This window comes from Antechinus flavipes, chromosome 1, assembly GCF_016432865.1.
Source record: "Antechinus flavipes isolate AdamAnt ecotype Samford, QLD, Australia chromosome 1, AdamAnt_v2, whole genome shotgun sequence".
Lineage (NCBI taxonomy): Eukaryota > Metazoa > Chordata > Mammalia > Dasyuromorphia > Dasyuridae > Antechinus > Antechinus flavipes.
The window spans coordinates 554,882,860-554,893,521 of record NC_067398.1 but is presented as its reverse complement, the minus strand read 5'-3'; positions in this window follow the sequence as shown (position 1 = coordinate 554,893,521).

Genomic DNA, 10,662 nt, shown 5'->3' with positions numbered 1-10,662 from the left:
TTGTTTTTCTTCTCAGGTTATTTTTACCTTCTGAATCCAATTCTTCCTGTGGAACAAGAGAACTGTTCGGTTCTGCACACATATTGTATCTAGGATATACTGTGCTATATTTAACATGTATAGGACTGCTTGCCATCTCGGGAAGGGGGTGAAGGGAAGGAGGGAAAAAGTTGGAACGAAAGTGAGTGCAAGGGATAATGTTGTAAAAAATTACCCAGGCATGGGTTCTATCAATAAAAAGTTATAATTATGAAAAGAAAAGAAAAATAAAGATGATGTTTTAAGGGGAAGTCTTAGGGCCTGAGCTTATGTGACCCATATTGGTTCCTACATTTTGATTCTAGGCAAAGGGAATGAAGTGTCCAGGACCTTTAATTCTTATGAATTAGAGGGTGCCTCATTATCTAGCATTCCAGAGACCTTAGTTTGTAGCCTGTGTAAGCATTAATGCTGTGATGAGTAAGGAGTAATCTTCAGGAGTTACATTCAAATTCCAGACTGGTAGTAAATGAAACTAAACTCATCTGACAGAAGTGTCACCTTTCAATATGAAATCAGTGGAATTAATGATATGTAAGACCATATCACCCCCAGAGAATTGGACAGTTAGGTGGCAGAGTGAGTAGAGCATTGGACCTGAAATCAAAAAGTTTCATCTTTGTGTGTTTAAAACTGGCCTCAGACACTTATTAACTGTGTGACCCTGGTTAGTCATTTAACTCCATTTGCCTCTATTTGTTAATTTGTAAAATGAACTGGAGAAGAAAATGGCAAACTTCTCTAGTATATCTGTGATGTCAGATGGAGTCACAAAAAGTGGACATGACTAAACAAAAGCTCTAGAGAATAGGGTTATATTTATTGTTACTTTACCTTTAAAAGTAGGTACTCCTTATAAAAGCTTATTGATAATAATACTAAAACTATAAAGAACACAAACTTTTACAAAGAAAATGTTTTGGGTTACCCCAGTCAGTCTCAATTGAGTTTTTCTGGACTTCATCCATGGGAATAGAAGAGAATTAGAGGAGTCTAAAGAGAGGAAGGGGGAGAAGTAGAAAAATGGGATGGGAAAAGAAGTGAGAGAGGGAAAGAGAGAGAGGAAAAAAGGTAAGAGACAGGATGAAGCATAAGGGGTGAGAGGAAGAGAGATGGAGATGGAAAGATAGAGGATGGGTAAGGGAGAGGAATAAGTGGAGAAAGAGGAGAATGAATAAAAGAGAAAGAAAAAAAGAGTGGAAAAGAAGAGAAGGGAAAAGAGAAAGGAAGAAGACAAAAAAGTTTTAAAATCAAATTTCTGTTGCTCAATTCAGCTTCAGGTCAATGTCAGCAAGCAAAGCCAAGAGAAAGTCCAGAGTTTCTCTGAGCCATTAGAAAGAAGGGGAAGAAAAGCTGAAGCAGAGTCAGGCTCTTCTTCTTTTAGAAGTTCATAAGACAGTCTGAACATGGTGGCACATTCTGTTTTACTATGTCCAGCAGCATAGCAAAAAGGAGAAAAGAAGTTTTTAGATAATTCAGTGTTTCACATACATACACATGTGCATGCACACACACACACACACACACACACACACACACACACACACCCTTCCAAGTTTGGAGGTATTTCAGTCACCCAGGTGTTTTTTTTTTTTGTAAGTATGTCAGCATAGGCATGGATTAAGTGTAAATAAAATCTTGACATTTGAAGTCTCCAGAAAGCTTTCATCACCTCATAGATTAGGGTTCTAATCACAGAGATTACAATAATCTTTAAGCATAATTAATTTTCCCTTTATCTTTCTACTCTACCTATCCCTTCACTTAAGCAGGTACTTAGGGTAGTGTCTAGTTTCTTGACTGATGCCAGTTAATCCATCATCAAATGTAATGTGCATATTTTAGAAATATCATATTGGAAATATGGTAATTAACTTGTATTATATGATAGAACTAGTTCACGGTGCTCATAACAAAATTTATTTGGCCTTTGCTCAGAACCTAGACTGAAGTTTTAAGCATTCCTACAGGATAAGAAGCTTGGGTTTTACTTACAAAGCTTTAAGTAAACACAGAGAAATCTATCCTTTTGAATTTCTAATTAGGGTAGGGGGGGAAGACTGCCAATACAATTTCTACTATAAGCCAAGATTATGATATCAACAATTGTGCACTAACCTGAAAACTCAAGCCAATCAGATAATAGTTTTTGAGGTCACAATCTTGGTCTTATAGTACAGTAGAAATCTAAGCATCATTTGCTTCCTGTTCTGTTAGAATTTTAATTTCTTCCTCATTTTAGACAATTAATACTGATTGCTTCAATGGTACATTAGGATAGACTCTCTATCAGGATCAATTATTTCGTGGAACTTATGACTCACTTTACAAGAAGAACAGATTCAATATGCTGGAAGTGAAGAGGGATATGGATGGGAAAGGTCATAATGTAGAAAGGGAATCATAAATCAGATTACACTTGATCTGAGAGCCAACATCCAGGTCTGTACTCTTTTCCTTGACTTTTTCAGTTTATAACTCACCATGAGTTGACAATATAATCAAAGTGAGTCAACTGCCAGGATCAAAATGATCCTAGACTCTATTTGCACAATACCTAATTTGCAAAATGATTTCATCATTCTTGGTGATCCTCACAAGTTCCTGTGAGGCATTAGGGCAAGTATATTTATCCTTATCCAACAAATGATGAAATCAAAGCTCAAAGAGGCACAATACCTAATTTGCAAAATGATTTCATCATTCTTGGTGATCCTCACAAGTTCCTGTAAGGCATCAGGGCAAATATATTTACCCTTATCCAACAAAGGAGGAAATCAAAGCTCAAAGAGGTCATAATTAATGGTGAAGTCTGAATTCAAGTCTCCAAAGTCACAGGCCAGTGTTCATTCTTCTAGAACAGGGTTCCCAAAGAGTTTAGCCATGGACTTTAATTGGTCTGCAAAAATTTTACCAACATAGGCAGTAAAATGTAATGCTTCTAACCTTAAACAACTAACTGACCTCTCCTGATTCTGGTTCTCCCACTCTACCTTCCTGGGTTGTTGTTGTTGTTGTTGTTGTTGTTTTGTTTGTTTTTTTGATCCTGATTCCTAACTTGAATCAAAACATTGCAGGGGACAAATGAAAATATGCTTGATTTCCATGAAAATCCCTGAATTTTGATAAATCATAGTCATTCGAAGGTTTCATTAATCACAGTTTTGTGGTTCCTTCCTACCCTTGACAAATTCTTAAAAAAAAAAAAAAAACACTATTCTAAGCAACTGAAGTTTGAAAATACAAACAACTAAAACTGAAATCTGGTTATGTTCATTTTGGACAATAAATTATGGCATTTATTATACAAACTCACAGAGCCTATTATTTTTCTCTCCACTTCTTACCTATCCCCAATTTTTTTGGTCTCTGGAGTATGGGAGGTTCCAATTAAAATACAATGTATTATGTCTTCTAAGGCACTATTTCTGTTTTACTTTTAAAAATAAAGCAGCTAATTGGCATTATGGATAAAGTGAAGAGAGACTCATCTTCCTGAGTTCAAATCCAGTCTCAAACACTTCCCAGCTGTGTGATCCTGGGCAAGTCAACAAACCCGGTTTGCCTCTGGACAAAATTTATAAAATGAGTTAGAGAAGGAAGAGGCAAACCTCTACAGTATCTTTACCAAGAAAATCCCAAATGGGATCATGAAGAGTCAGAACTGAAAACAACTCAACAAAAACAACATATCCAGAAATCTAAATTCTCACATCATGAACCACAATTCTATTTTTAAAATATATGTATATACATACACACATTGTGTATATATGTACACACACATACACACACACATACACACACACACACACACACACACACACACACACACATATATATATATATTATATATATATATATATATATATATATATATATATATATATATTATATATATATATATACATACACATACATACATGCTTTTAGGAAGCCAAATTGATGTTGCACTTTCTTCATAGTTTTGATTTTAGCTTTTAAAATCCTAAAAAAAAAGACCTCCAGCCAACTATTTTATGTACACAAATGCCTGCTACTAGCACCCTGCAAGGTTATTTTTTTTTCCTGCATACCGCTGAACCCATCCCATATACCCAACATTTTCAAAGTAGTTTTCTATTTTACATTTTCTTAATTCTAATTAAACAAATCTTAATCTTGACTTTAATGGCTGCAATTATGATCCTTCATTATGTTAAATGTTAGTTGCAACATAAGAATAAATTGTATAAACAGTTTAGCTGCAATTGCATGGAGTCTAACTGTACATTACTCATTAACAAGATGTGGGTAGCAGCAATTATAACATTTCCTCCTAATGTCCCCATTTATTGAGTCACAGCAGCAAGCCCCCTTTTCACAACCCACACTGATTGACGAGAGCAGCTTTTGTACTCATGAAGAACAGGCCCTGTAACCTGCTGGGTGCCTCTAACTCAGATCGATGCAAGTACACATTAGCTCTTAGCCGCATAGGCCGGAGTTCTTGAAGGTCAAAATAGCCATCAGCATCACTGTAGGGTAGAAAAATCATTTCACAAACTGTGAACAAAAACAACACAACTTGCTTTGCAGTTTGATTATTGTTTATAGATACAGCAAGCCAAAAATTAAAGCATCGCCTTAAGGCAGCATAATTATTTACAGCTGAAGACTCATATCATTATTAGCGTTTTCCTAATTGCTTGAAGTTATATCAATGTTAGTTGATTTAACACATTTTTGATAATATGCATGGAAATTGTTTTTTTCTGCATATGGAGTGTCAGCTTAACTGTTGGATGGGTTCTTTATCAGAGTTGTGGCTTTTTTCCCCCAATATTGTTCGTTTTTCCTTTACAAAAGAATTTCCCTTAAACATGAAGACAGAAGAGTGCTAAAGACTGACTTAATTTTCTCTATAGTATCATTAATGTTAGTGTTGTCAAAACTAATTATTGTTTTATTTTTTTAATTATCTCTGAAGGTAAAGCATGCTTCCTATTCTATTACTTATACTTTTGTTCAGGTGATTCACATTGATCTGTTTTCTTTAGCATCTAAACTAAATTTTTGCTTAGTATTAATAGAACAGAATGAAATAAATTGATATAATATTAATATAGAGTTTAAAAAGAAACCTTAAAGTTTTGCAACCTCTTCATTAAAAAAAATTCACATGACTTCCATTAAGTTGCAAGATTTTAATGATATAAAAAAGACACATGGAAATAAAGTAAAATTTGTTCTGATTTATATATGCAATGATTTGTAACAATAATAAATCTTAAAAAATATGAATAAATGGGATTATAAACTTAGAGGTGGAAAAGACTTTAGAGGAAATCTAGTAATTACTTTTCATTTCATAAATGGAAGGGGTAGAGACTCAAGACCAATATGACTTGTTCAATGGCATACAATAGTAAGTAGTAGAGCTGAGATTCAAAATCAGGAGCCCTTTTTCAGGTAAAGTGTACTTCATAATATGAATAGAAGGGAAAGTTAGATTTTAAAAAAATATATATACATATATATATATTACCATTATGCAAGTCAAAATAAAACAAATAACATAAAATTCTGCAAACAAGTGACTACAATTCAATTGTTTTCTTTCTGATGTAGGTCCTGATTGTACCTGGGAACACTGTTAAATGGGTAACAATGATGTGAGTGAAATCTGAAGATAATGAAAATCAAAGTAGTTTAGACTTGGAAGGAACCATAAAGACACCTTGCCCCAAATGTGTCAAACATTTGGACCAAAAGCACATGCCATGTAGGGCCCAAACCATATTAAAATTTAATTGGGAAATATTAAATAAAATAAAAATAGGATAAAACATAGATAATCTTAATATGTGGTTTTCTAAGTCAATATGAAACCTGTGGGCTTTGGGTGGGGGGCATTTCTATTTGACTTGGTACTACTCTTTTTGAACCTTTTAAAATAAGTAAAACAAGCACAAAATGATTTGGAAGTGTACTCAATATTGTAGAAACACTGTGAGTATTGACTAAGTGATCATGGTTTAAAGAAAAGAATACTGGATATGAAGTCAGATGGATGACTTAGAGTTTGCATCCCATTTTGTCCCCTTATTAAAGTGTCTGGCCTCAGTCAATTTACTTAACCACTCTCCTCAATTTCTCCTTCTGTAACATGTGAAACTTTAACTGTCTAATTGGTAAAAATCCCTTCCAACTCTCAATCTATGAAACTAGAATGATATTAGTGTCAAAGCCAGACTATATAGAAAATGGAAAAAAATGAATATTAGAAGAAAATTCTGAAGAAAGGAGGTAGAAAAAAAAGCACTTTGGGACTAATCATGGACGAACTTAAAAAACATAGTATAAACCTTGGACTTTATTTGAAGTCCATAAAGAATTTCAATCAAGTGAGTAGTGAGTGGACTTAGACATTAAGAAAATACATTGTGTAAGTGGTGTCTAGATGTTGAAAGAGGGAGAAATCTCAGGCCAAGAATTTAGTTATACAGAATACCTACAGTATTTAGCACAATGCCTGGCATATCCTAGGTGCTTAATACATACTAGTTTGGGTAGTTGATAGTAATGGGATGGAAAAAATAATAATAGCTTACATTTTTATAATGTCACATATATTTGTTGGACAATCAATTCATGAGCTAAATAGTACAAATATTATTATCATTTTATAGGTGAAAAAATTGAGGTTCATATCATTTAAGTGATTTGATCAAATAACCAGTAAGTAGAAAAGATGGAGCTCAAAAGCAGATCTTACATTATGGTAGTAGAATTAAGTGGACTTGGTAATTAAGAAGTTCAAGGGAAGAAAGAGTCAAGACACTCAAGTTTTTGAGCTTACATGGGAGAATAGTGGTACCTTTAAAAGAAATGGGACAATGAAAGCCTGACAAAAAGTTATTCTCTGGTCTTTTCCCATCTTCTGCTTCTTTCAGCTTCTTCTCAAGATGCCTTTTAGTACTATAACAAACTGTGCTTGTACCACAACTTCCTGAAATCCTCCAAGACCCAGTTCAAGTGGGTCCTCCTCCATGAAGTCTTCTTCAGTGCCCCAGCTAGATGAATTGATGTAATGGAAGTCAGAAGATCTGGGTTCAAATCTCAGCTTTATTACTTACTTAAATACTTAAAGTATTTATTATTTTATTAGTCAGCTTATTACATGAGCTGAGAGAAGTCAACTAAGTTTTCCAGCATTTAATATCCTCATCTGAAAAATCAAGGACTTAGAATGTTTCTCTAAGGTTTCTTTCAGTTTTATATCCTATGATTTCCTTACCTTCATACTCTCCCACAGCACTGGTTAACCTTTCTATTGTACTTTTTACAATTAAAGGGTAATTTCTCAATTATTATTGTAGCTATTTCTATAAATATCTTAGCCCCAAGTCTTGGATTACAAGTTATTAGATATATTGTTGGTAGAATTGTGAACTGATCCAAGCATTCTGGAGGGCAATTTGGAACTATGTCCAAAAAGTTATCAAACTATGATCCAGCAATATCTCTGTATTCCAAAAGAGGGTCTATATTACAAAGAGATCATAAAAAAGGAAAAGGATCCACATGTATAAAAATGTTTGTAGCAGCCCTTTATGTAGTGGAAGGGAACTAAAAACTGAATAGATGCCCATCAGTTGGGGAATGGCTGAATAAATTATGGTATATGAATGTTATAGAATACTATTCTTCTATAAGAAACAATCAGTAAGTAACAATAAAATAAGTTTCAAAAAGGCCTGGAGAGACATACATGAATTGATGATAAGTGAAGGGGGTAAAACCAAGAGAACATCGTACACAACAACAACATTATGTGATGATGTTATGGACATGGCTCTTTTTAACAAGGTGATTCAGGCCAATTCCAATAGACTTGTGATGGAGAGAATCATTTGCATCCAAAAAGAGAACTCTCGGAACTGAACGTGGATCACAACATAGTATTTTCACTATTTTTGCTATGTTTTGCTTGCTTTTTTCTCTCTCTTTTTTTTCCTTTTTGATCTGATTTTTTTTTGAGCTGCATGATAAATGTGGAAATATGTATAATAGGATTGCACATGTTTAACATATATTGGATTACTTGCTGTCTGGGGGAGAGGATAGGAGAAAGGGAAGGAAAAGGACAAGTTACATAAGCATAAATGGCTTAGAATTTGTATTGCTATAAAGGATACCCAAATAAATGAGATCACAGATTATTTGAACATTTAAATAATACTTTTACTAGCTATCACATAGCTTTTTATGAGGAAAACAGTTGACAAACCTCAAATGTACTATATAAAATTAGCTATTGTTTTTATTGTTAATCATCAACCACTGTGTTGAACAAAGGAAACATCTAAATTATAAAAAAAAATATGAAAATTGCACAACTAAACTAAATATAAGTAATATATTATAGATGGAATGAATTCTTAGGTATTTACATGATCTATTATATCATCAGTGTTAATCTTTCTCTCAAAGATCAAATCATAACCCTTCCATGTCAACGTGTATGGTTTGTCTATGTCCTCCTACAAGGTCATCAGAGGGAGTCCACCAACATACTGTGAGAATATTCCTTGAAAAAAAAAAGTTATTAACATTATATCTGTAAGGACATGAGATCACAAAGCTTGTAAATAAACCTTAAACCAGACTTTATAATTGTGAAATCAATATTTTTCACAATCCTGATTCTAGTGAACTTAATCACCAGGATTAAGTTCCTGGTTTTCCAGGTTCCTGATTAAGTTTCCACCAGGAAAGATTAGCAACGGCTTCTTCCATAAATCTCATCTTCCATGAAGATTTGCTAACTTTCAAAACCTGATTCACTTGAGGGGGAAAGTCAAGTTGAGGAGCATCTATTAAGTATCTACTGTGTTCCACATATCTACTCTGTGAAATACTAGAGACTCAAAAAAAAAATCAAAAATAGTCCCTGATCTTAAGGAACTCACAATCTAATAAGTAGAGATTTAGGATATAGGAGATATATCAAATAAATTGGAACTGGGGTGAGGGGTGAAGTATCTATTGTTCATTGTGTGAAATCAAAATTTTAAGCCCCATCAGATGTAACCTTTTTTGGAACATTTTTCATTGGAGGAGCATGCTATAAATTAAAGGTTATGATTATATTAACTCCTGTTCTCAAAAAACCTTTGAAGGCAATGAGAGTCCATTTGCAGGTCAGAAAGACCGGAGCAGGTTGAGACCTGGAAATTCATGGATTACAAGTTGTACTGAACAGATAACATCTGAACAGGGAAGGAATGAAGGGCAGGAACATCAAGTTACAGAGAATATGAATGATCTTAAAGCAACCAACAAACTTTTGTAATAGTTGTCTGTTGCAAGAGAATATCTCCCCCTGACTTATTGGTTTATAACGCTTCTCCATCTAACCTGTAGATAAGTTAAGACTAAATCATGCCTTTTATAACTAGGTATTGTAGAACCCAACATTTTCTCCTGAGACAAGGCATCTTGCCTATTGCAATGATGTAGTTAGGACTAGGTCAGTGTCTTGCAAAGCATGTCTGGTCCCCTTAGCAGATTTCTCTTTGCCTTTCTAAGTGGAACTACATGCCCCTGCAGTGAAATAAAGCTAATACAGTCAATGGAAACTGCTGTCAGAAGGAACAAGATTAGTCAATCCTTATAGCACAAGTGAATTTCAGATAGCAGCTCAAGCATGACCACTATGAGCACGGCCTAGTGTTTATGTATACATAGGAACAATGAAGCGGCCTGGCAATTACTGGAAATACATTCCTCAAGCTTTCAGGAGATGCCAAGCTTAAAATTGTGGTCTACTCATGTGGGAGAAGCTAGATCAACTTGGATTTCATTGCAGCAATTGTAATTAAATTGTATATTTTGCCTTTCTCTAAATCTCTCCATGCTAAATGCACAGCAATGTAAACCATTGTGACACATATCAAGCCATATGATTCTCTCAGGTATGTGATTTTCTTTTTCTATCCCAGAAATCATTATGCATTCCACTGTAAGCCATGAACTAGAGATATATATTCATTGATGTTCCTATATGCACAATTCCATGATATAAAAGTGCATGATATTTTCAAAAGACTTCCTGACATTAAAAGATGTTGATAGTGCATTTCACAGCTTAAAGAGGAGGGCCTCTGGGAGATAATAATGTAATTTACATTTGTTTAGCATTGTTCAATTTATAAAGCACTTTTTTTTTTTACAACAACCCTGTTAGACAAGTAGCACAATAAATATCATTATCCCCATTTGACAAATATGGAAACAGCTCAAAAAGATTAGATAACTTACTTGTGATCATACAATAGTAAATATTGGAGGCAAGATACAAGCCTTGATTTTCTGACTACAAATACACTTTTTTCCCCATTACATCTCATTATCTCCCCACTAAAGAATAAATTAGAAATTCTAGGATTATAGAGCTAAAAAATCCCCATATAAATTATCATAATTTTTGCAAACAATGAATCCCACTAAGAATTGACAATATTGGAATTCCCACTACATAGTTGCATTGGGATAGAACCTATTATCATAGCTTACATAATAACTTCAAGTAGTATGAATTTGAACATATGCTACTATAATAACATTCATTATTTGACC